General features: G+C 43.6%; 1 long non-coding RNA gene across 1 annotated transcript; it reads right to left on the bottom strand.

Moving 5' to 3' along the window:
• Positions 1–17: 17 nt before the first annotated feature.
• LOC147105960 (uncharacterized) lies at positions 18–27,804 on the bottom strand. Its single transcript, XR_015081304.1, has 3 exons — positions 22,274–27,804; positions 17,523–17,701; positions 18–4,305 (listed from the first exon to the last, which is right to left on the bottom strand). It is a non-coding gene; the product is annotated as an uncharacterized LOC147105960 (long non-coding RNA).
• Positions 27,805–27,956: the final 152 nt, after the last annotated feature.

The following is a 27,956-nucleotide window of genomic DNA, read 5'->3' as shown; positions in this document are numbered from 1 at the left end:
GAGTTGGGGACCCAGCACTGACCCCTGCGGAACACCACTAGTTACTGATTGCCAGTCTGAGAATGAACCATTTATCCCAACTCTCTGCCTTCTGTTAGATAGCCAATCCTCTATCCATGCCAGAATATTACCCCCAATCCCGTGATTTTTTATCTTAAGCAATAATCTTTGTGTGGCACCTTGTCAAATGCCTTTTGGAAGTCTAAATACACTACGTCCACTGGTTCCCCTTTATCCACCCTATATGTTACTTCCTCAAAGAACTCCAGCAAATTTGTCAAACATGACTTTCCCTTCATAAAACCATGCTGACTTTGTCCTATTAAATGATGATTATCCAAATGCCCTGTTACTGTCTCCTTAATAATGGACTCCAAAATTTTACCTACCACAGATGTTAGGCTAACCGGTCTATAGTTTCCAGCCTTCTGTCTACTGCCCTTTTTAAATAAGGGTGTTACATTAGCAGTTTTCCAGTCTGCCGGGACCATTGCCGAGTCCAGGGAGTTTTGGAAAATTATTACCAATGCATCCACAATCCCTGCCGCCACTTCCCTCAAGACCCTAGGATGTAAGCCATCAGGTCCAGGTGATTTATTCGCCTTGAGTCCCATTATTTTACCGAGTACCACTTCCTTAGTGATTTTGATCGTGTTTAGCTCCTCCCCCCCTTTAGCCCCCTGTTTGTCCAATGTTGGGATATTCTTAGTGTCTTCTACTGTAAAGACTGATATAAAATATTCATTCAGTGTTTTTGCCATCTCCATATTTCCCACCATTAATTTCCCGGTCCCATCCTCTAAGGGACCAACATTTACTTCAGCCACCCTTTTTCTTTTTATATAACTATAAAAACTCTTACTATCTGTTTTTATATTTTTTGCTAATTTACTTTCATAATCTATCTTCCCTTTCTTAATCAATCTTTTTGTTATTTTTTGCTGTCTTTTAAAGTTTTCCCAAACCTCTATCCTCCCACTAGATTTGGCTACCTTATATGCCCTTGTTTTTAGTCAAATACTATCCTTAATTTCTTTACTTAGCCACGGATGGCTGTCTTTTCTTTTACACCCTTTTCTTCTCAGTGGAATATATATTTTTTGGAAGTTGTAAAATAACTCCTTAAATGTACACCACTGATCATGTATCGTCTTACCCTTTAATCTATTTTCCCAATCCACTCTACTCAATTCCGTTCTCATACCTTCATAGTCTCCTTTATTCAAGCTTAGCACGCTTGTTTGAGATCCAACCTTCTCACCCTCTAATTGAATATGGAATTCAACCATGTTATGGTCACTCATTCCAAGGGGATCCTTTACTAGGACATTTTTAATTAATCCTGTCTCGTTACACAGGACCAAATCTAAGGTTGCTTGCCCCCTGGTCGGTTCAGTTACATACTGCTCAAGAAACCCATCCCTAATACACTCAATGAACTCGTTCTCAAGGCAGCCCTGCCCAATTTGATTTGTCCAATATGGTAGTTAAAATCCCCCATAATTACAGATGTTCCCTTATTACAAGCCTCAACTATTTCCTGATTGATACTCCATCCAACAGAGTTGCCACAGTTCAGAGGCCTATGGACTACGCCCACTAGTGTTTTTTTCCCCTTATTATTCCTTACCTCCACCCAAACTGTTTCATTGTCCTGATCTTTTGACCCAATATCCTTTCACTGTATTACAGTGATTCCTTCCTTTATAAACATAGCCACCCCACCTCCCCTTCCTTCCTGCCTGTCCTTCCTGATCGTTAAATAACCTGGTATGTTTAATTCCCAGGCATTGTCACCCTGCAGCCATGTCTCTGTAATGGCCACAAGATCATACCCATATGTAGTTATTTGTGCCATTAACTCATCTATTTTGTTACGAATGCTACGTGCATTCAGATAGAGAACTTTCAAAGATGTTTTGTGACACTTAGTTCCTGCTTTTGCCCTTTGTATTACTTTACCTTTTACTCCATACCTTCTGCCCCTTCCTGACATGCTCTGGTTTTTAATTTCCCCACTGCGACCTAAGTCGATGACCTTCTCTGTTGTCATTTGTATTATTTGCTCTCTAGGAACCTCCCCCCCACTAGTTAGTTTAAAGCCCTCTCTACAGCCCTAGTTATATGATCCGCCAGGACTCTAGTCCCAGCACTGGCCAAGTGAAGCCCGTCCCAACTGAACAGCTCCCTCCTGCCCCAGTACTGGTGCCAGTGTCCCAGGAAGCAAAACCCATTTCTCCCACACCAGTCTTTGAGCCACGCATTTAACTCTCTAATTTTATTTGTCCTAGCCAAATTCGCTCGTGGCTCAGGTAATAATCCAGAGATTATTACCCTTGTGGTTCTGCTTTTTAATTTGACCCCTAGCTGCTCAAACTCCCTCAGCAGAACCTCCTTCCTTGTCCTATCTATGTCGTTGGTACCAACATGGACCACAACAACTGGATCCTCTCCCTCCCACTCCAAGTTTCTCTCCAGTCCAGAGGAGATGTCCTTAACCCTGGCACTGGGCAGGCAACACAGCCTTCGGGACTCTCGCTCTCGGCTGCAGAGAACTCTATCTATCCTCTGGGAGAAGTGTCTCAGACCCCGCGGTCTGTGCGAGCACCTTCTCGTTCTCTCTTGGTTGGTACAGCTTTTTATTCTATTTTCATCCAATCACATTGTATTGCAATAATCACCTGATCACATTGTATTACAATAATCACCTGATCACATGGATTCTTTTCAGTATTAATAAAGGTTAGTTACATCTTACTATGCCTTTGGTTACAGGTCAAATTCCCATGACCCCTATATTCTGCTGTGTCTACAAATTTTAGCTAAAGCAGCACATTTCTTATCGCTTAACACACATTCTGTCTTGTCCCACAGCTGCATCTTATCTCTGTTTTGCAAAGTTTCTCTACACACTGTCCTTTGTGCAAAACTAGCGAAAGTAGCACAAAAGTCTTTTTCACATGAGAAAGTCTTTTTCATAAAAGAAAGTTGTTATTCTGAGAGGGTTCATTTTAACCCCTTCAGTCCCTCCTGTTGGTCCTGCACCAAATTTAGATTTTGGCTAGGGATACCAACTTCTCTTCTACTTTTACCATCCCCAGGATTACTCCTAACTGATGGCTTAAACTTAGTACCTAAGTTCGTCTTTCCCCTCTGTCTATCTTGTTGTGCTAGGCGTGGTAGTCTGTGCAAATGACTAAAGAACTTTACATGTATGTTACTATCGCTATCAGTTCATTATCCCGCATTAACTGTTCGGTTTCTGGCTTAATATTGATTATATCAACTGTAGCAACCGGCACTATTCGGGACACAGCTGCCCTACAGCATGCTTTCAGAACCGTCATTATAACACAAAATAATACTGCAACTATAGTGACAATTGTAAGTCCTTACCATTTCTATTTGTCTTTTGATCCTTGATATTCGACCTTGCTGGCATTTGTGCTATCTTTTTCCGCTTGCCTGTTGTCAGTCCCTGGTCTAAGAATTAAAACCCATCTTTGAATCTAATAGTTATTTCTTTATTGACTTCTCACAATCGGCTGTTGACTAATCTAGCCAGCTCTTATTGCTCTCTCAACTTGGGCGTTAGTTAGTAGGGAGTCTTGAAGATTTCTCCCTTCCTTACAGTCCATTCCTTTGAGGAGAAGGAGCAACCTCTGACCCCTTACTCAAATTCAATTCACTGTTCCGGTGTTCCAATTCTGCCCCACCTGGGACCCCTCTGTTTCTTCTATCTTTCCTGATGTTACCCCGCCTGGGGTCTCCTCTACATTGCTTCGGATCTTCTCTTTCGGTGTGCTCAATTAATATGTTAGTGCTTGTCAGTCATGGGCATGAGTACCCAATTGGCTTATGTATCAAAGTCTTACTACACACGTTACATATATCAAATACACTAGCATTACAAGTTGGATAACTACCACAGCATGTGAAATAATACAAACCTAAGGGTGTGCTGATGTATTAAGCCCAATACCCAATCAATGTGAGTTGTCCCCTATGCTGTCAATTTCAATATCTATTCTCGAGTTGTCTTGCTCCAAAACATAAAAATGCTTTAAGGAGGAGTTCAGTCGCATCATGAGCTCACTGAAACCCACATACAACAGGGGAATGTCATATCCGAGTATCTGAATTGTGCCACATAATTGTGTAGCTCATACTTAAAAACGTGTTGGTTGATGAGACAGGTCCTGTTAGACCCGTAAAGCATGGTAATTGCAGTAGTAGTGACACAGGAGGCACCACTAAAATCACCTCATACTGGATTCATACTGGTTTTTCCCCACGCTCTGTTACCTACAAAACACAATTATTACAGTCACAGTTAAATTCAGTCTTACAATCATATCAAATACATTACAGTTCAACATCTAATCAACAAATCATGGATTTAAAAGATTCTCCAGATCTCTCTTTTGCTCGTATCCATCTTGTGGATAATTCTTACTAATCATGATTTCTCCTTAGCCCTCGATTGTACCAATCCAGATCCCATGCAACTCTCCACTTCAACTTTAATCCCTCTAACAGGTACCCATGTGTTTAACTCTATTCTGATTGTTTCATTAATTAGATAGTTTCTCAATGGAGTATGCTTTAAAAGTTGTCTCGCTCTCCTGAGCCACATTACCCCTTTCATGTCTTGCTGTTGTCAAGTAACTGAGCATGTCTGAGACCTGTTCTTCAGTGCAGATTCACCATACATTCCTGGATGGCAATTACCTCATATGTAACAAATCACATTTGCACACTCATGCCGGTATCTCAATATCATGCCACACATGCCATTCGATACAAGCCTTTCTCGGACTTTCAGGTATCTTATCAAAAGATTGTAGTCGTCTAATGGCTGAATACTTTTTCAAGGTCTTACTTGCTGCTATTTAAGCTTTGAGCTGAGCTCTTGGCCCTCTGCCTGTAACCTGGCCACTTCAGCCTGCTTGATTTCAAGCTGATTTTTAGCAGTAACTAGCCCTACATTAATCTCTTCCATTTCTTTCTCCTGAAGTGCTCTTTCCTGTAGTTGTGCTTTCACTAATGCAGTTTTCTCAGCTATTAGGCTCTCCAAAAGCATAATCTGTTGCTTAAAGTTATTCTCAAGATTCAACTTTTCTTTTTCCACGGTCTCTATTGTTGCCTGACTTTTCTCAATGTTTTCCGAAAACTGCTTTAACCTGTCAACTTTTTCAAGTAAAGCATCTTCCTTTTCAGCTAGAAGGGAGGCAAGAGAATTTTCATTCTGCTTTGACTTCATTAATTTATTCTCCAAGTCTGAAACCAGTTCTTCCTTGGTCTGGCAATCTACCTGGAGATTTAGTAAGCAGTCGTTCAAATTATTTTCTTCTTGTTTCAGGTCATCGAGTTCAGACTGATTTTATTTTCAGTTTTGTTTCTGCTCTTTTAAACTGCCTGAGAGCATTTTGCAAGTTCTCATTCAGTAGTGTAATTCTCCTGTTTTAATTTTACAATCTCAATCACTTTCCTTTAATTACCATTCATATCTTATTCATGAGTCCTGGAAAAACTTTACTGTCCAGTACAATATTTAAGATAGAAAACATAGATCAAACATTCTCACTTGATCCAAGTTATTAACACATTTTATTATCATTATTTTTAGAGGATCTTTTATTTTCCCAAAAGTAACCAAATATATAGTGCCTGAGTCCATTTTGTCATTTCAAAATTATCCCAAAATCCAAATAGCAGTACAGTTGAACTGACAGGTTTTGTCAATATTCAATTTCATCTCTATCAATTTATCTTCCATTTCCAATTTCAGAAACAAGTGATTCTTAGGCTAGATAGCTTAAACAGTGTTTTTAACATTAGAGACAGAAGTGCTGCAATTAGTTTACAAGGTAACTTCCATATAACAAAAGAAAGAAGGGAATCCATTGTGACTCTGCTTAGAGCCCAAGGGGTTAATTTATCAAATCTTAATTTTCCCTCTGTCACTGTGGTGAAATAATAACTTAAAATTAAGAAACGTAAATTTAATAATGTCCAATATCTTTAGATTTCATACTAAAGTTGTTGCTTGGTGAACTTAAACAGCTGTCAGTGGAAAGGGTTAACTCCTTTGCAGGATTTTTAAGAAGGTGGAGCAAAACATTATCAAATGCACGCAACTGCGTCAATTCACGTAAATCAAAAAAAAGAACTTTCCTGATCGAAAGACAGTTGTGTTTTCACACTTTAACTAAACACGAACACGGAGGTAATATGGACAGTGAAGAAGGACGGGATTGAGCAAAGTTCACAAGCTAAGTAAGTCTTTGTAAGGAACTCTGTAACTATCGGATGTTCTTGCGGAGCGGAGTTATCTTATTCAATGCGGTCTACACAAATTTACACCAACCAAAATTTCACTGTGGCCACAATGAAAGTCTGGTTTTAATAGGTTAATTAATCTCATAACTCCAATTTAATCCAGATCTTGTAAACATTCAAATTAATTTTCTTCCAAGCACATTGGCAACTGTAACTTAAGGCAGAAGCTTATCTTTTGTAAAACTATGGACAGAGAAACAAAACAAAATAGCACATTCTTGCAGAAAACAGTAAATTACATCATATTTTCTTATCAAATCAAACTGCTTTAGAAGATTTCACCACAGCAACCGTGACTCCAAGGTTAAATCTTAGACTGAAACTTAATCTTTTATTAAACAAACTTTTTGTTGCTCTTCTCAGTTTTTACACACCAGCTAAACTTAAATTAGTTCAAAGTTTTTTTCAATTCTTGGAGCACAATCTTATTCGCACATGCTTCCAAAATCCAAGACAAAACAAACGTTTTTAAACGTGTTATGTTCATTAATAATTAGTCGTTTTTATTAAGAACAGCTAGCTTTTGCGAGACACTTTATTGAGCACATGTGGACTAGGTACAGTATCTGTAGAGGCATCCATCTTGACTGCTGCCTTGTGGGTAGCCTAGTGCATTGTGGGTAGCCCACTCTTATATACATACAGCACCACCTAGTGTACCATTCCAGAATGACAGGTTACTGATCATTACATCCCCCTTTCGTTGAGGTTAAACAAAATCAGTATCAATCAATATCAATCAATAACAACATAAACATCTTCAACAGTCAATACATTTTCAATGTAGTTTTCTTTGTACTCAAAGATTAAGTCTATCAGGCTTTTTTACTTCACGTGTGGATCTTCTCAGCACAGGTAAGTCTGATGTGTTTTCATGAGAGCCTGTATGTGTATTTGTGTTAGATTGTTCTGGTGGTGAGTGACAAGATTCAGTTGCGGCCAAAGATGTGCGGGTTAGGTTGATTGGCTATGATAAATTGACCCTTAGTGTTAGGGGGATTAAGTACGTGGGGTTACGGGGATAGGGTGGGATATGTGTTGATGTAGGGGTTACGGGGATCGGGTGGGATGGCCTCTATCTGCACTGTGGGGTTTCTGTGATTCTGTGATTGTCATCGATTTGCTCTTCGATAGTCTCTTGTGTTTTTAGGAGGGAATGGCGGTTCCTCCTGAGAATCTGTCCTTCCTCAGTTCTAACAGTGTATGACCTTGGTCCTACTTCCTCAAGAACTGTAGCTTTCCTGTTCCATGCACCGGATCCTCAATCCTGACAACATCATCCCTTGTCAATGGTTTCAGAGTTTTGGATGACTTGTCATAGTATCACAGAATCACAGAAACCCCACAGTGCAGATAGAGGCCATTTCGGCCCATCGAGCCGACACATATCCCACCCGATCCCCGTAACCCATACACCAACACATATCCCACTCTATCCCCGTAACCCCACGTATTTAATCCCCCTAACACTAAGGGTCAATTTATCATAGCCAATCAACCTAACCCGCACATCTTTGGACTGTGGGAGGAAACCGGAGTGCCCGGTGGAAACCCACGCAAACACGGGGAGAATGTGCAAACTCCACACAGACAGTCACCCGAGGCCAGATTCGAACCCGGGTCTCTGGCGCTGTGAGGCAACAGTGCTAACCACTATGCCACCGTGCCACAGTATGATTTCTGTTTCAGCTTTAACAGTTGAAGTCTCTGTCTCAGTTCCTTACACTGCTTTTCTTTTGCACAGCAGGGTAGCGTGGTACGCAACTTGCAACCCATTAGGAGTTCAGCAGGTGAAGAACCAGAGTCTAAAGGTGAGGCTCGGTAGGTCAGCAGGGTGAGATACGGATCAGACTTGCTTTCTGTCACTTTCTTCAGTAGCTGCTTGAGAACTTGAACACCTTTCTCTGCCTTACCATTCGACTGAGCATACAAAGGACTGGATGTGATGTGTTGAAAGTCATAATGTGCTGCAAACTGTTGCCACTCTTTACAGTTGAAGCACGGACCATTGTTCCTAATGGCAATCCTGGGAATTCCATGTCTGGTGAAGATGGATTTCACATGCATTATGAAACTGCTTGCTGTGGTGCTTGAGAGCAGCACCATCTCAGGATAGTTAGAATAGTAGTCAATCACTATTAGATAGTCTTTACCATTTAAATGAAAAAGGTCCATACCAACCTTTTGCCATGGTGCTGTTGGTATGTCAGCTACTATCATTGGTTCCTTTGCTTGTTTGTTTTGGTGTTTCTGACATGTCTCACATTTGCCTATCATGTTCTCAATGTCCTTATTTATGCCAGGCCAATAAACAGTGTCTCTTGCTCTCCTTTTGCATTTTTCAATTCCGAGGTGTCCCTCATGAATCCTTTTGAGCATGTCTTGATGTAGAGCCTGTGGAATGACTATTCTGTTCTGTTTTAGTAGTAGTCCACTTGCGACACTCAATTCTGACCTTATGTGAAAATATTTTGGACAGGAACCTTTTGGCCAACCATGATGAATGTTCTCTATTACTGTTTGTAATACTGTATCTTTTACTGTTTCTTCTGCTATTTGCTTTGATTTTGTGTCTGACATGGGCAGCGCAGCAGTGACCATACTCACATGAACATCCACGTCTTCTTCAGTAGAGCTCACATGACTCATTGTGGGTGCTCGGGATAGTGCATCTGCTAACACTATGCATTTGCCTGGTGTGTAGATCAGTTCAAAGTCATATCTTTGCAGCTTCATCATGAGTCGTTGAATCCTTGGAGACATCTCATTCAGATTTTTTTTTTTGATGGCAACCAATGAGCTGTGGTCTGTCTCAACTGTGAAGGTGGGAAGTCCATATATGTAGCCATGAAACTTTTCTAGTCCAACTACCAAGCCTAGACATTCCTTTTCAATCTGGGCGTATTGACACTCAGTATCAGTCATAGACCTGGAGGCATAGGCAACAGGCTTCCAATCTTCACCCTCTGCTTGTAGCAAGACCACACCTAGGCCATCTTTTGATGCATCCATTGACACTTTGATTCTTTTTGTTGGGTCAAAGAAGGTGAGTACAGATGTGGTTGTCAGCACTGTTTTGAGCTTTATCCACTCTTGTTCATGTATTTCTGTCCATGCAAACTCATTTGTTTTACGTAGCAGATCTCGCAGACAGGCTGTCTTGGCTGACAAGTTAGGAATGAACTTTCCAATGAAGTTTATCATCCCCATGATGCGTAGCACTCCTTTTTTGTCAGTGGGTCGGGGCATTTTGAGTATGGCGTTTACTTTTTCCATATCTGGCTCTATTCCTTTACCAGATAGATTATCTCCTAAGAAAGTGACTTTCTGGACGCCAAACTGACACTTGGCTTTGTTGAGCTTCAGTCCATTCCGGCGTATGCTCTGTAGCACTTTAGTCAGTCTCTCATTGTGTTCTTTCAGTGTGGAGCCCCAGATGATGATGTCATCAACATAGACCCGAACTCCTTCCAGACCTTCAATTATGTGTTCCATCGCTCTATGAAAGATTTCAGATGCAGATATTATCCCGAAAGGCATTCTGAGGAAACAATACCTGCCAAATGGTGTGTTGAAGGTACAGTATTTGGTGCTCTCTTCATCCAGTTTTAGTTGCCAAAATCCTTGTGAGGCATCGAGCTTTGTAAAGTATCTGGCACCTGACATTTCACTGGTGATTTCTTCTCGCTTGGGAATCTGGTAGTGTTCACGTTTTATGTTTGCATTTAAGTCCTTTGGATCCATGCATATTCTTAGATCATTGTTCTTTTTCTTTACACATACCATGGAGTTAACCCAGTCTGTTGGCTCTTCGACTTTCCTGATGACTCCTAGTGTGGTCATTCTGTCCAGTTCATTCTTGAGCCGGTCACGCGGGGTGCTGGAACTCTTCGTGGAGCATGTACCACTGGCTGAGCATCCTCCTTTAGTTGGATCTTGTAAGTGAATGGTAGAACTCCAAATCCTTTGAACACATCCTGGAAATTATTCACTACAGAATCCACCGAGTCATCTGGTCTGCTTATGGCACAGTTTATACGGTAGACTCTCTTGACCAGTTCTAAGTCCTCACAAGCTTTGTCACCCAGTAGTGAATCAAGTCCTTCAGACACAACAGAAAACATGAGATGATGCACTTTGTCTTTGACTGTCACTTTAAGTCTGCATACACCTAAGCTATCTATTTTCTGTCCATTATAGTCCTTCAGTAGTACTGACTTTTTCTGTATTTTGGGCTTTTCTTTCATATTGTTAATGTCACTCATACTGATTAAGTTTGCTTTTGCCCCAGTGTCTAGTTTCAATGTAACTAATGCTCCATTTACCTGCAGTGGGATCATCCATTTGTCCTCTGTTACTGCATTAACTTTATGTTCAGCATTGTTAATTCCTGAGGGCTGCACATTTTCTGTATCCTTTTTGATATTGTCACATGACACCATTCCTACAAAACATGTCTCACTTAAATCAGTGTCCTCAATCACATTAACTCGGTGCCCTTTCTTTGTTTTTACTTTTGAAAAGCATTGTTTAGCAAAGTGATTCTTTCCATTACACTTTGTGCACATTTTTCCAAATGCTGGGCATTGTCTTAACTGGTGTTTGTAATCACAGCATTTACAATTAAACATTTCATCCTCCGATTGCTTTTCATTTCTGTTCTGCCCATGTTTCTTCCCCTTGTAGGACACAGCACCGACAGCAGCATTATCACTCATTACAATCGCATCATTATTGATTTCATTGAAAGTCTTCGCGTGCTTTCGAGCTAGCTCACTGGCTTGGCATATTTTCACAGCAATTTGCAATGTTAGTTCGGTTTCTCTCAACAGACGTTCCCTGACTTTTTTTATCATGAATACCAAACACAATCTGGTCACGAATCATGGATGCTTTCAGCTCAGAGAAATTACATGTCTGTGCTTTCAGTTTCAGATCAGTCATAAAGCTATCAAAAGTTTCATTTTGCTGCTGTGTCCGAGAACAGAAGATGTACCTCTCATAGGTTTCATTCTTTTTGGGAGAACAATGTGTATCAAACTTCTTTAGCACATCGTCTAATTTTTCTCTGTTCTCCTCTGGATTAAATACAAATGTATTAAATACCTCTATCGCCTGTCGGCCTGCAACCATGAGCAGCAACGCTATTTTCCTTGCGTCTGGCTTCATACCGTACCCGATGGCAGCAATGCAGAGTTCGAATTGTTGTTTAAAAGTCTGCCAATAGTAGTCGATATTTCCTGTGAGTTTCAAACGCTCTGGTGCCTTCAAATTCTCCATGTCATGTTGCACAATATTCAGCAGATCATACCAATCCTGGTACCATGTTATGTTCATTAATAACTAGTCGTTTTTATTAAGAACAGCTAGCTTTTGCTAGACACTTTATTGAGCACATGTGGATTAGGTACAGCATCTGTAGAGGCATCCATCTTGACTGCTGCCTTGTGGGTAGCCTAGTGCATCGTGGGTAGCCCACTATCATATACATACATCACCACCTAGTGTACCATTCCAGAATGACAGGTTACTGATCATTACACATAGCAATCGTGACTCCAAGGTTAAATCTTAGACTGAAACCTAACCTTTTACGAAACAAACTTTTTGTTGCTCTTCTCAGTTTTTACACACCAGCTAAACTTAAATTAGTTCAAAGGTTTTTTTCAATTCTTGGGGCACAATCTTATTCACACATGCTTCCAAAATCCAAGACAAGGCAAAAGTTTTTTAATGCTTTTAACACAGAGAAGTGGGTGGAGCTAAACCACACATAACAGAATCTTTCTTTTAAAGAACATCTAATTAGACAAAAGAAATATTGTAACTTCTTAAACATTCATAGTCAGGAAAACTTTCACACAAACTGAAATTCCAGCATTTTTTTAAGGTTCCTTTCACTCAGCAAATCATGGCCTAGAAATTCAGTATAGCCACGTTTAGGGCAGTAAAGTCGGGCGGGCGCTAAAGTTTGTGCCCGCCGGAAAGTGGAGGCCACTTCGCCGATATTCAGTAGCTTTGGTCAAGGAGTTTGGGCGAGCGCTAAAATTGGCGTTGCACCCCTATCTTTAGGCGCTAAGCCGGCGGTGCAGACTCATACCGCCGAGGCCGGGCGCAGCGCAGGTGCGGTCATGTTTTGATTGACAGCAGACACCCTGATGCCGGCCAGCTCTTAAAGGGGGAAGGGTCGAGTTGGTCTGCTGCCACGCCCTGGATACTGCAGCCCTCCAGCTAGGCCTAAACACTGCTGCTGGAGAGAAATAGCACCAGCAACGATGCAGAGGGCCCGTGAGCGAGCGCAGCGCTTCTCTGCCCATGCTTTGAGGGTGCTGCTTAGGGGTTTGGAGAAGAACAGAGATATCTTGTGCCCGGACAGTGGCAAGAAGGCTCCCAAGAGGCTGTACAGGAGAGCCTGGAGGGAAATCGCCCAGAGGGTCACAGCCAACAGCGATGTCCCCAGGACTGGTGACCAATGCCGCAAGAAGTTTAACGACCCCACTCGGATGGTCAGGGTGAGTACCCTTTCCAGTGTCCTCCTCATCCTTGCATGTGCACCTCACATTATGGGCAAAGGGACCTCAAAGGCCTAATGGCCAGCCCTCCTCCAGCAGCTATGGCACTGGCATGATCATCAATAGCACTTTCTGCACTTGACACACTGGCCAAGCTATTCGACCATGGGAGGCAGTGCACACAACAACAGGGCACCACACTGGCCAAGCTATTAGACCATGGGAGGCAGTGCACACAACAACAGGGCACCACACTGGCCAAGCTATTCCACCATGGGAGGCAGTGCACACAACAACAGGGCACCACACTGTACTTAGAGGCCGTCCTTTCTCTTGCAGGCCAAGCTGGCGCAGAATCTGAAGAGCCGGACTGTCACCGGGGGAGGCCGTGTCCAGTTCCAGGAGCTCAGTGAGCTGGAGGAGCACGTGGCTCGACTCATGCGTGCCCGGGTGATTGGCCCCATTGCTATTGGAGATGCCGACCCTGTGCTGGGCCCCAATGGTAAGGACATGACCGTTTGGACTTCTCTCGTTCCCCTTGCGCTTCAGATCTACATCCTTTGCCACTGTCCCACCAATGCGCATAGTGCCACCACTCATGCCTCCCTCGCTGATGCCCTGTCCTCACTCTAAAGCTACTCTTGTGCCTTCCTGCTTTCAGCTGGTGAGGAGGAGGTCCCTGAAGCTGCGAGTGTCAGTCCCTCGGAAGAGGAGGACGACGAGGACCAAGAGGAAGGCGGCACATCGGGGGAACCCTCATCCGCGCCAGGGGATGGCAATGGAGGGGACACGTCTTGCCTGGAAGAGAGCCAGGGGGAAGTGTTGCAGGGGGGTGTAGCTCCTGTGCCCAGTGGCTTCCAGCCACACGGGAAGGGTCGGGCAGCACAGCTGCCTTCTCCCCAGAGGCGGCAAGTGTTGCAGGGGGGTGTAGCTCCTGGGCCCAGTGGCGTCCAGCCACGTGGGAAGGGTCGGGCAGCACAGCTGCCTTCTCCCCAGAGGGGGCAAGTGTTGCAGGGGGGTGTAGCTCCTGGGCCCAGTGGCGTCCAGCCACGCGGGAAGGGTCGGCCAGCTCGGCGGCCTTCTCCCCAGAGGGAGAGTCCGGCCTCCAGTCCGGAGATGGTCCTCGCCCAGGAGGTGCGCCTCCTTGATCAAATGTCCGTGGACTCGGAGCGGCGCCACACCGAGTTCATGGGGGTTGTGGGACAGTTGCCTCAGGCCATTGAGTCCCTGGCTCATAGTGTGGCCGATTTCGGGGACTCACAGGCCAGGGGTGTCGAACAACTCGCGGCAGCACAGGACGCGAGTCGAGAGTTCATGAGTGGTGCCGTGCAGACACTGGCTGGTCTGATGCGGGCACAGACCAGGGCAGTACGGGCACTCACTTCTGCCACACTCGCTGTGTCACGGACGCATCGCCAGGGCACCCGCCGCGCTGCTGCAGCACAGCGGTCTGGCCTTCACCAGATTGCTGCGCTTGCTGCAGTGCCAGCCCGGCCGAGTGCCAGTGTCTCTGGCGACCAGCGAGCGCCTGGCATCAGCCAGCTTGCCCCCATTGCTGCAGCCGCCACTGCCACTCCCCCAGCAAAGCTGCGACGAGCTGCTGGAGAGACTGATGCTGGCCAGCCACAGCTGCAGCAGTCAGCAGCCGGCCCCTCCAGGGCCGGACCTCGTCTAGGCCGACCCCCAAGGGCATCTTCCGTCACGCATTGTGCCCCTCAGGAGCCTTCACCCAGCCTTGCAACACACACAGGGCCCAGGTTGAGGCGGAGCAGCAGGTCGGGCAGGGGCTGGAGAAGCCTGCACAAGGACTCGCCCTCTTGGCACACCAAGTAGAGTGTGTTGCCAGATGTTTTTTTATATGGGGGTGTTTGTGTTCTGTATGGGGGGGGCTTATTTTGGTAAGGCCGAAGATGAAGGCAAATGTTTTTTTAGATGGGGGTGTTTGTGTTCTGTATGGGGGGGTTTGTCTTGGTAAGGCCGAGGATGAAGGCCAATTGGATGGACAAGTTTTGTTATTCCTCCGCAGGTTGTGGGAGTGAGATATGTTTTTGACTGTTTTTTGGGGGTCTTGTCTGTTTTTGTGTTTCATGTGGGAAGGGCCCTGAGTTTGTTAAATAAAGCTTTTTATTTATTCAGCTTGTCCATGTGTCATGTTTCAAGTGGTTGTTGCGTTAACCGGCTGAGGGCTTGCGGAGCGGCTGCATTCAAGTGCGTTCATTGCCACAAGCCATTCCCTGAGAGGGGGCCTAGAAGTGTCGTTCAATAAGCCGCCGGCGGACGGCCCTTGGACCTTGTGGCTCCCTCCTGGGCTGGTACTCCTCCTCCTCCTCCTCCTCCTCCTCATGGTCCTCCTGCTCGTCCTCCTGAGGTGGTGGTCCAACGTGAGGTGGCAGTGCCTGAGTCCTGCGAATAGCCAGGCTGTGCAGCATGCAGCAAACGACGACGAACTGGGAGACTCTATCCGGCGAATACTGTAGAGATCCGCCGGAACGATCCAGGCAGCGGAACCGTTGCTTGAGGACGCCAATCGTTTGCTCTATGATGTTCCTTGTGGCTTGATGGCTTTCGTTGTATGCCTCCTCAGCAGGGGTCCTGGGTGCGCGGAGCGGGGTCATGAGCCATGTACACAAAGGGTAGCCCTTGTCCCCGATAAGCCATCCCCTTGGGGGAGGCTGTGCCTGGAACATGTCAGCCACAGTAGTCTGGCGCAGGATAAATGCATCGTGGCTGCTTCCTGGAAAGCGGGCATTGACAGATAGGATGCGCTGCCTGTGGTCACACACCAGCTGTACATTGAGGGAATGGTAGCCCTTCCGGTTGCGGTAATCCTCGGCATTGTCGATAGGTGCCCGCATAGCCACATGCGTGCAGTCAATGGCGCCCTGCACCATGGGGAAGTCGGCGATCCTGGCAAATCCGACTGCACGCTGCTCCTGCCTCTCTAGGGTCATGGGGAAGGAGATGAATTGGTGTCTCCTTGCGAAAAGGTCATCGGTGACCTGCCGGATGCAGCGATGCACGGCGAACTGGGAGATGTTCGCTATGTCCCCAGCAGCGGCTTGGAAGGAGCCGCTTGCATAAAAGTTCAGAGCCACCGTGACCTTCACTTCCACCGACAGAGACGTCCTGCACATCAGCTGTGGACGCAGATCTCTGTGAAGCAGCTGGCAGATCTCTGCAATCACCTCCCTTCTGAAGCGCAGCCTCTTAACACAATGCGCGGCAGTCATGGTGAGATAGGACACCTGCTGGCGGTATTCCCTGAGTGGGTAAGGCCTACGTTGCCGACGCCTGATGGCCCCTCTGCGTCTAGGCATGGCTGCCCCTCTCACACAGCGTCTGCGAGCCTTTCGCACATAATGCTGAAACTGAGGGTTGGAACCCCATGCAGCCCCCATAATATACTTGCAAACAGTGAAATCACAATGAGTCAAATTTCCAAGCTCTGGCCAGAAGCCAAAAATACCTCTCCTACGTTGTCCCAAATCAGTAAGGTCTGTTCCTTGGTCTCTGTCCAGAAATCCAAAGCACTAAAGTCATTGCAGCAAAATGGCTGGCCTTTATAGTCCAGTCTGAGTGCCCTTTAATTAGCGCTCCCCGAGGCCCGCAGGGCCTCTGCTGCGTTCGACTTCACAGTTCTTAACAGCGCCACGCCCACATTGGGCGGGCGCCACTGAAGTTCCGGTTTGGGGCGCACAAACAGCGTTGCACGACGAAATGACGTCATAAGCTGCGCGCGCAGCTGAGCGGGCGCAAACACTTTGCGCCGGCGCTAAATGTCAACTGAAGTTGGGCGTAGGTGCAGATCGGCCTGCGCCAGGGCGCTAAGTGCCTAGCGCTCGAAATCTACCCCTCTTATGGCGCTAACGGCTGGCGAACGCAACTGAATTTCTGGGCCCATGTGTTTTATTTGTCTCAGCACAAATGTTAATAACTTCCATGTCAGTAAAACTTTAAGTTTCTCTTTTTTCATCGGTGTCCCCATCTTCTTTCTCTTTGTTTATCCTTTAGTTTTGCCAATTTTCTTCCCCCTAATTTTGTCACCTGCTCCTGTAGATTTTCGTTTTAATTTCCTCGGTCTTTTGAATGACCATTACTAATTGGTGTACCAATAAAACTCCCGCTTTCTTTGTCTTACTTCCCTTTTGTGTCTCCCACCATTCTCATTGGTACACTGGTACCTTAGACGGATCCCATCCATCCTTTTTCATCTTATCTATCAAACCTTTCTGATCGTCAGCATACAGCCAACTCAATGAGCCCGGCGGTCCCCAATCTGGGCCTCCGCCTTCTGTCATAATGTATTATTTTTGATACTAGACTACCGCGTTCCGGTCCTCCCTAGTAACTCGTTCTCAGAGGTCTACCTATCATCCACCACTAGTGATGGCGGTCCTGACTTGTAACTATCTCGCTGTCAGAGGTGATTATTTCACTTGTAGCCGTTAATACATTAATACCATACGTCGCGTCCTGCAATACAACAGAGAGACTTTTAGTCTGTCTCGGATTCCCAACTAACTCTGGCCTTCATGTGGGGCCCAATTGCCCTCTTAATTCCGGCTCAGTATGGGTCCTCGAGACATTTACATTCCGAAATAACACATCAGATGTCAATCAACTTAACCACTATTCAAACTTATCCACTATTTAAACTGCATCTCTCACCCGTCACGGATACCAGATTCTTTTGGTACTGCGTCGCTGTCACACCGCCCTTCTGAGTGATCCAATTTCTGGACGGTCAAGATTTGACTACTCGCCCCGTTCACTGGTGCAGGTGGTCTTCCAGTTCTGAAGTACCCTGCTCGCAGCGCCAACTTGTTGTGGTGAAAATAAATTTGCATCTAAACCGTGTAAAAGTAAAAAGATGCAGTTTATTGAAAAAAAACAAACAGAAAACATAAGAACATAAGAAATAGGAGCAGGAGTAGGCCAATCGGCCCCTCAAGCCTGCTCCGCCATTCAATAAGATCATGGCTGATCTGATCCTAACTGCCAATCCACGATCACAGAACCATCTCCTGCATCTAACAGAATTAGACACATGAAATAGGAGCAGGATCAGGCTACACGGCCCTTGGGCCCGCTCCGCTACCCACAGGGCCATGACTGATCCAAACCTAGACTCATGTCCAAATTCCTGCCCGCTCCCCGTAACCCTTAATTCCCTTTACTTCTAGGAAACTGTCTATTTCTGTTTTAAATTTATGTAATGATGTAGCTTCTACAGCTTTTTGGGGCAGCATGTTCCAGGGACCTACCACCCTCTGAGTGAAGTAGTTCCTCCCCATCTCAGTTTTGAAAGAGCAGCCACTTATTCTAAGACTATGCCCCCTAGTTCTAGTTTCACCCATCATCGGGAACATCTTCCCTGCATCCACCCGATCCAACCCCTTCACAATCTTATATGTTTCAATAAGATCGCCTTTCGTTCTTCTGAACTCCAATGAGTAGAGTCCCAATCTACTCAACCTCTCCTCATATGTCCATCCCCTCATCCCCGGGATTAACCGAGTGAACCTTCTTTGTACTGACTCGAGAGCAAGTATGTCCTTTCTTAAGTATGGACACCAAAACTGTACGCAGTATTCCAGGTGCGGTCTCACCAATACCTTGTACAACTGAAGCAATACCTCCCTATTTTTATATTCTATCCCCCTAGCAATGAAAGCCAACATTCCATTGGCCTTCTTAATCACTTGCTGCACCTGCATACTAACCTTTTGAGTTTCGTGCACCAGGACCCCCAGATCCCATTGTACTTCAGTACTTTCCAGTTTCTTGCCATTAAGATAATAACTTGCTCTACGATTTTTCCTGCCAAAGTGCATAACCTCACACTTTCCAGTATTGTATTCCATCTGCCAAATCTCTGCCCACTTACTTAGCCTGTCTATGTCCCCTTGAAGGTTTTTTACGTCCTCCTCACTGACTACTTTCCCCCCCATCTTAGTATCATCTGCAAACTTTGATATGTTACACTCGGTCCCCTCCTCCAAATCATTAATATAGATTGTAAAGAGTTGGGGACCCAGCACTGACCCCTGCGGAACACCACTAGTTACTGATTGCCAGTCTGAGAATGAACCATTTATCCCAACTCTCTGCCTTCTGTTAGATAGCCAATCCTCTATCCATGCCAGAATATTACCCCCAATCCCGTGATTTTTTATCTTAAGCAATAATCTTTGTGTGGCACCTTGTCAAATGCCTTTTGGAAGTCTAAATACACTACGTCCACTGGTTCCCCTTTATCCACCCTATATGTTACTTCCTCAAAGAACTCCAGCAAATTTGTCAAACATGACTTTCCCTTCATAAAACCATGCTGACTTTGTCCTATTAAATGATGATTATCCAAATGCCCTGTTACTGTCTCCTTAATAATGGACTCCAAAATTTTACCTACCACAGATGTTAGGCTAACCGGTCTATAGTTTCCAGCCTTCTGTCTACTGCCCTTTTTAAATAAGGGTGTTACATTAGCAGTTTTCCAGTCTGCCGGGACCATTGCCGAGTCCAGGGAGTTTTGGAAAATTATTACCAATGCATCCACAATCCCTGCCGCCACTTCCCTCAAGACCCTAGGATGTAAGCCATCAGGTCCAGGTGATTTATTCGCCTTGAGTCCCATTATTTTACCGAGTACCACTTCCTTAGTGATTTTGATCGTGTTTAGCTCCTCCCCCCCTTTAGCCCCCTGTTTGTCCAATGTTGGGATATTCTTAGTGTCTTCTACTGTAAAGACTGATATAAAATATTCATTCAGTGTTTTTGCCATCTCCATATTTCCCACCATTAATTTCCCGGTCCCATCCTCTAAGGGACCAACATTTACTTTAGCCACCCTTTTTCTTTTTATATAACTATAAAAACTCTTACTATCTGTTTTTATATTTTTTGCTAATTTACTTTCATAATCTATCTTCCCTTTCTTAATCAATCTTTTTGTTATTTTTTGCTGTCTTTTAAAGTTTTCCCAAACCTCTATCCTCCCACTAGATTTGGCTACCTTATATGCCCTTGTTTTTAGTCAAATACTATCCTTAATTTCTTTACTTAGCCACGGATGGCTGTCTTTTCTTTTACACCCTTTTCTTCTCAGTGGAATATATATTTTTTGGAAGTTGTAAAATAACTCCTTAAATGTACACCACTGATCATGTATCGTCTTACCCTTTAATCTATTTTCCCAATCCACTCTACTCAATTCCGTTCTCATACCTTCATAGTCTCCTTTATTCAAGCTTAGCACGCTTGTTTGAGATCCAACCTTCTCACCCTCTAATTGAATATGGAATTCAACCATGTTATGGTCACTCATTCCAAGGGGATCCTTTACTAGGACATTTTTAATTAATCCTGTCTCGTTACACAGGACCAAATCTAAGGTTGCTTGCCCCCTGGTCGGTTCAGTTACATACTGCTCAAGAAACCCATCCCTAATACACTCAATGAACTCGTTCTCAAGGCAGCCCTGCCCAATTTGATTTGTCCAATATGGTAGTTAAAATCCCCCATAATTACAGATGTTCCCTTATTACAAGCCTCAACTATTTCCTGATTGATACTCCATCCAACAGAGTTGCCACAGTTCAGAGGCCTATGGACTACGCCCACTAGTGTTTTTTTCCCCTTATTATTCCTTACCTCCACCCAAACTGTTTCATTGTCCTGATCTTTTGACCCAATATCCTTTCACTGTATTACAGTGATTCCTTCCTTTATAAACATAGCCACCCCACCTCCCCTTCCTTCCTGCCTGTCCTTCCTGATCGTTAAATAACCTGGTATGTTTAATTCCCAGGCATTGTCACCCTGCAGCCATGTCTCTGTAATGGCCACAAGATCATACCCATATGTAGTTATTTGTGCCATTAACTCATCTATTTTGTTACGAATGCTACGTGCATTCAGATAGAGAACTTTCAAAGATGTTTTGTGACACTTAGTTCCTGCTTTTGCCCTTTGTATTACTTTACCTTTTACTCCATACCTTCTGCCCCTTCCTGACATGCTCTGGTTTTTAATTTCCCCACTGCGACCTAAGTCGATGACCTTCTCTGTTGTCATTTGTATTATTTGCTCTCTAGGAACCTCCCCCCCACTAGTTAGTTTAAAGCCCTCTCTACAGCCCTAGTTATATGATCCGCCAGGACTCTAGTCCCAGCACTGGCCAAGTGAAGCCCGTCCCAACTGAACAGCTCCCTCCTGCCCCAGTACTGGTGCCAGTGTCCCAGGAAGCAAAACCCATTTCTCCCACACCAGTCTTTGAGCCACGCATTTAACTCTCTAATTTTATTTGTCCTAGCCAAATTCGCTCGTGGCTCAGGTAATAATCCAGAGATTATTACCCTTGTGGTTCTGCTTTTTAATTTGACCCCTAGCTGCTCAAACTCCCTCAGCAGAACCTCCTTCCTTGTCCTATCTATGTCGTTGGTACCAACATGGACCACAACAACTGGATCCTCTCCCTCCCACTCCAAGTTTCTCTCCAGTCCAGAGGAGATGTCCTTAACCCTGGCACTGGGCAGGCAACACAGCCTTCGGGACTCTCGCTCTCGGCTGCAGAGAACTCTATCTATCCTCTGGGAGAAGTGTCTCAGACCCCGCGGTCTGTGCGAGCACCTTCTCGTTCTCTCTTGGTTGGTACAGCTTTTTATTCTATTTTCATCCAATCACATTGTATTGCAATAATCACCTGATCACATTGTATTACAATAATCACCTGATCACATGGATTCTTTTCAGTATTAATAAAGGTTAGTTACATCTTACTATGCCTTTGGTTACAGGTCAAATTCCCATGACCCCTATATTCTGCTGTGTCTACAAATTTTAGCTAAAGCAGCACATTTCTTATCGCTTAACACACATTCTGTCTTGTCCCACAGCTGCATCTTATCTCTGTTTTGCAAAGTTTCTCTACACACTGTCCTTTGTGCAAAACTAGCGAAAGTAGCACAAAAGTCTTTTTCACATGAGAAAGTCTTTTTCATAAAAGAAAGTTGTTATTCTGAGAGGGTTCATTTTAACCCCTTCAGTCCCTCCTGTTGGTCCTGCACCAAATTTAGATTTTGGCTAGGGATACCAACTTCTCTTCTACTTTTACCATCCCCAGGATTACTCCTAACTGATGGCTTAAACTTAGTACCTAAGTTCGTCTTTCCCCTCTGTCTATCTTGTTGTGCTAGGCGTGGTAGTCTGTGCAAATGACTAAAGAACTTTACATGTATGTTACTATCGCTATCAGTTCATTATCCCGCATTAACTGTTCGGTTTCTGGCTTAATATTGATTATATCAACTGTAGCAACCGGCACTATTCGGGACACAGCTGCCCTACAGCATGCTTTCAGAACCGTCATTATAACACAAAATAATACTGCAACTATAGTGACAATTGTAAGTCCTTACCATTTCTATTTGTCTTTTGATGCTTGATATTCGACCTTGCTGGCATTTGTGCTATCTTTTTCCGCTTGCCTGTTGTCAGTCCCTGGTCTAAGAATTAAAACCCATCTTTGAATCTAATAGTTATTTCTTTATTGACTTCTCACAATCGGCTGTTGACTAATCTAGCCAGCTCTTATTGCTCTCTCAACTTGGGCGTTAGTTAGTAGGGAGTCTTGAAGATTTCTCCCTTCCTTACAGTCCATTCCTTTGAGGAGAAGGAGCAACCTCTGACCCCTTACTCAAATTCAATTCACTGTTCCGGTGTTCCAATTCTGCCCCACCTGGGACCCCTCTGTTTCTTCTATCTTTCCTGATGTTACCCCGCCTGGGGTCTCCTCTACATTGCTTCGGATCTTCTCTTTCGGTGTGCTCAATTAATATGTTAGTGCTTGTCAGTCATGGGCATGAGTACCCAATTGGCTTATGTATCAAAGTCTTACTACACACGTTACATATATCAAATACACTAGCATTACAAGTTGGATAACTACCACAGCATGTGAAATAATACAAACCTAAGGGTGTGCTGATGTATTAAGCCCAATACCCAATCAATGTGAGTTGTCCCCTATGCTGTCAATTTCAATATCTATTCTCGAGTTGTCTTGCTCCAAAACATAAAAATGCTTTAAGGAGGAGTTCAGTCGCATCATGAGCTCACTGAAACCCACAAACAACAGGGGAATGTCATATCCGAGTATCTGAATTGTGCCACATAATTGTGTAGCTCATACTTAAAAACGTGTTGGTTGATGAGACAGGTCCTGTTAGACCCGTAAAGCATGGTAATTGCAGTAGTAGTGACACAGGAGGCACCACTAAAATCACCTCATACTGGATTCATACTGGTTTTTCCCCACGCTCTGTTACCTACAAAACACAATTATTACAGTCACAGTTAAATTCAGTCTTACAATCATATCAAATACATTACAGTTCAACATCTAATCAACAAATCATGGATTTAAAAGATTCTCCAGATCTCTCTTTTGCTCGTATCCATCTTGTGGATAATTCTTACTAATCATGATTTCTCCTTAGCCCTCGATTGTACCAATCCAGATCCCATGCAACTCTCCACTTCAACTTTAATCCCTCTAACAGGTACCCATGTGTTTAACTCTATTCTGATTGTTTCATTAATTAGATAGTTTCTCAATGGAGTATGCTTTAAAAGTTGTCTCGCTCTCCTGAGCCACATTACCCCTTTCATGTCTTGCTGTTGTCAAGTAACTGAGCATGTCTGAGACCTGTTCTTCAGTGCAGATTCACCATACATTCCTGGATGGCAATTACCTCATATGTAACAAATCACATTTGCACACTCATGCCGGTATCTCAATATCATGCCACACATGCCATTCGATACAAGCCTTTCTCGGACTTTCAGGTATCTTATCAAAAGATTGTAGTCGTCTAATGGCTGAATACTTTTTCAAGGTCTTACTTGCTGCTATTTAAGCTTTGAGCTGAGCTCTTGGCCCTCTGCCTGTAACCTGGCCACTTCAGCCTGCTTGATTTCAAGCTGATTTTTAGCAGTAACTAGCCCTACATTAATCTCTTCCATTTCTTTCTCCTGAAGTGCTCTTTCCTGTAGTTGTGCTTTCACTAATGCAGTTTTCTCAGCTATTAGGCTCTCCAAAAGCATAATCTGTTGCTTAAAGTTATTCTCAAGATTCAACTTTTCTTTTTCCACGGTCTCTATTGTTGCCTGACTTTTCTCAATGTTTTCCGAAAACTGCTTTAACCTGTCAACTTTTTCAAGTAAAGCATCTTCCTTTTCAGCTAGAAGGGAGGCAAGAGAATTTTCATTCTGCTTTGACTTCATTAATTTATTCTCCAAGTCTGAAACCAGTTCTTCCTTGGTCTGGCAATCTACCTGGAGATTTAGTAAGCAGTCGTTCAAATTATTTTCTTCTTGTTTCAGGTCATCGAGTTCAGACTGATTTTATTTTCAGTTTTGTTTCTGCTCTTTTAAACTGCCTGAGAGCATTTTGCAAGTTCTCATTCAGTAGTGTAATTCTCCTGTTTTAATTTTACAATCTCAATCACTTTCCTTTAATTACCATTCATATCTTATTCATGAGTCCTGGAAAAACTTTACTGTCCAGTACAATATTTAAGATAGAAAACATAGATCAAACATTCTCACTTGATCCAAGTTATTAACACATTTTATTATCATTATTTTTAGAGGATCTTTTATTTTCCCAAAAGTAACCAAATATATAGTGCCTGAGTCCATTTTGTCATTTCAAAATTATCCCAAAATCCAAATAGCAGTACAGTTGAACTGACAGGTTTTGTCAATATTCAATTTCATCTCTATCAATTTATCTTCCATTTCCAATTTCAGAAACAAGTGATTCTTAGGCTAGATAGCTTAAACAGTGTTTTTAACATTAGAGACAGAAGTGCTGCAATTAGTTTACAAGGTAACTTCCATATAACAAAAGAAAGAAGGGAATCCATTGTGACTCTGCTTAGAGCCCAAGGGGTTAATTTATCAAATCTTAATTTTCCCTCTGTCACTGTGGTGAAATAATAACTTAAAATTAAGAAACGTAAATTTAATAATGTCCAATATCTTTAGATTTCATACTAAAGTTGTTGCTTGGTGAACTTAAACAGCTGTCAGTGGAAAGGGTTAACTCCTTTGCAGGATTTTTAAGAAGGTGGAGCAAAACATTATCAAATGCACGCAACTGCGTCAATTCACGTAAATCAAAAAAAAGAACTTTCCTGATCGAAAGACAGTTGTGTTTTCACACTTTAACTAAACACGAACACGGAGGTAATATGGACAGTGAAGAAGGACGGGATTGAGCAAAGTTCACAAGCTAAGTAAGTCTTTGTAAGGAACTCTGTAACTATCGGATGTTCTTGCGGAGCGGAGTTATCTTATTCAATGCGGTCTACACAAATTTACACCAACCAAAATTTCACTGTGGCCACAATGAAAGTCTGGTTTTAATAGGTTAATTAATCTCATAACTCCAATTTAATCCAGATCTTGTAAACATTCAAATTAATTTTCTTCCAAGCACATTGGCAACTGTAACTTAAGGCAGAAGCTTATCTTTTGTAAAACTATGGACAGAGAAACAAAACAAAATAGCACATTCTTGCAGAAAACAGTAAATTACATCATATTTTCTTATCAAATCAAACTGCTTTAGAAGATTTCACCACAGCAACCGTGACTCCAAGGTTAAATCTTAGACTGAAACTTAATCTTTTATTAAACAAACTTTTTGTTGCTCTTCTCAGTTTTTACACACCAGCTAAACTTAAATTAGTTCAAAGTTTTTTTCAATTCTTGGAGCACAATCTTATTCGCACATGCTTCCAAAATCCAAGACAAAACAAACGTTTTTAAACGTGTTATGTTCATTAATAATTAGTCGTTTTTATTAAGAACAGCTAGCTTTTGCGAGACACTTTATTGAGCACATGTGGACTAGGTACAGTATCTGTAGAGGCATCCATCTTGACTGCTGCCTTGTGGGTAGCCTAGTGCATTGTGGGTAGCCCACTCTTATATACATACAGCACCACCTAGTGTACCATTCCAGAATGACAGGTTACTGATCATTACATCCCCCTTTCGTTGAGGTTAAACAAAATCAGTATCAATCAATATCAATCAATAACAACATAAACATCTTCAACAGTCAATACATTTTCAATGTAGTTTTCTTTGTACTCAAAGATTAAGTCTATCAGGCTTTTTTACTTCACGTGTGGATCTTCTCAGCACAGGTAAGTCTGATGTGTTTTCATGAGAGCCTGTATGTGTATTTGTGTTAGATTGTTCTGGTGGTGAGTGACAAGATTCAGTTGCGGCCAAAGATGTGCGGGTTAGGTTGATTGGCTATGATAAATTGACCCTTAGTGTTAGGGGGATTAAGTACGTGGGGTTACGGGGATAGGGTGGGATATGTGTTGATGTAGGGGTTACGGGGATCGGGTGGGATATGTGTCGGTGCAGGCTCGATGGGCCGAAATGGCCTCTATCTGCACTGTGGGGTTTCTGTGATTCTGTGATTGTCATCGATTTGCTCTTCGATAGTCTCTTGTGTTTTTAGGAGGGAATGGCGGTTCCTCCTGAGAATCTGTCCTTCCTCAGTTCTAACAGTGTATGACCTTGGTCCTACTTCCTCAAGAACTGTAGCTTTCCTGTTCCATGCACCGGATCCTCAATCCTGACAACATCATCCCTTGTCAATGGTTTCAGAGTTTTGGATGACTTGTCATAGTATCACAGAATCACAGAAACCCCACAGTGCAGATAGAGGCCATTTCGGCCCATCGAGCCGACACATATCCCACCCGATCCCCGTAACCCATACACCAACACATATCCCACTCTATCCCCGTAACCCCACGTATTTAATCCCCCTAACACTAAGGGTCAATTTATCATAGCCAATCAACCTAACCCGCACATCTTTGGACTGTGGGAGGAAACCGGAGTGCCCGGTGGAAACCCACGCAAACACGGGGAGAATGTGCAAACTCCACACAGACAGTCACCCGAGGCCAGATTCGAACCCGGGTCTCTGGCGCTGTGAGGCAACAGTGCTAACCACTATGCCACCGTGCCACAGTATGATTTCTGTTTCAGCTTTAACAGTTGAAGTCTCTGTCTCAGTTCCTTACACTGCTTTTCTTTTGCACAGCAGGGTAGCGTGGTACGCAACTTGCAACCCATTAGGAGTTCAGCAGGTGAAGAACCAGAGTCTAAAGGTGAGGCTCGGTAGGTCAGCAGGGTGAGATACGGATCAGACTTGCTTTCTGTCACTTTCTTCAGTAGCTGCTTGAGAACTTGAACACCTTTCTCTGCCTTACCATTCGACTGAGCATACAAAGGACTGGATGTGATGTGTTGAAAGTCATAATGTGCTGCAAACTGTTGCCACTCTTTACAGTTGAAGCACGGACCATTGTTCCTAATGGCAATCCTGGGAATTCCATGTCTGGTGAAGATGGATTTCACATGCATTATGAAACTGCTTGCTGTGGTGCTTGAGAGCAGCACCATCTCAGGATAGTTAGAATAGTAGTCAATCACTATTAGATAGTCTTTACCATTTAAATGAAAAAGGTCCATACCAACCTTTTGCCATGGTGCTGTTGGTATGTCAGCTACTATCATTGGTTCCTTTGCTTGTTTGTTTTGGTGTTTCTGACATGTCTCACATTTGCCTATCATGTTCTCAATGTCCTTATTTATGCCAGGCCAATAAACAGTGTCTCTTGCTCTCCTTTTGCATTTTTCAATTCCGAGGTGTCCCTCATGAATCCTTTTGAGCATGTCTTGATGTAGAGCCTGTGGAATGACTATTCTGTTCTGTTTTAGTAGTAGTCCACTTGCGACACTCAATTCTGACCTTATGTGAAAATATTTTGGACAGGAACCTTTTGGCCAACCATGATGAATGTTCTCTATTACTGTTTGTAATACTGTATCTTTTACTGTTTCTTCTGCTATTTGCTTTGATTTTGTGTCTGACATGGGCAGCGCAGCAGTGACCATACTCACATGAACATCCACGTCTTCTTCAGTAGAGCTCACATGACTCATTGTGGGTGCTCGGGATAGTGCATCTGCTAACACTATGCATTTGCCTGGTGTGTAGAT

Source organism: Somniosus microcephalus, chromosome 16 (genome assembly GCF_052327205.1).
Source record: "Somniosus microcephalus isolate GS21.2 chromosome 16, FLI_Smic_1.0, whole genome shotgun sequence".
Lineage (NCBI taxonomy): Eukaryota > Metazoa > Chordata > Chondrichthyes > Squaliformes > Somniosidae > Somniosus > Somniosus microcephalus.
The sequence above is the reverse complement of the archived record's forward strand: the minus strand, read 5'-3'. Positions and strand labels throughout refer to the sequence as shown.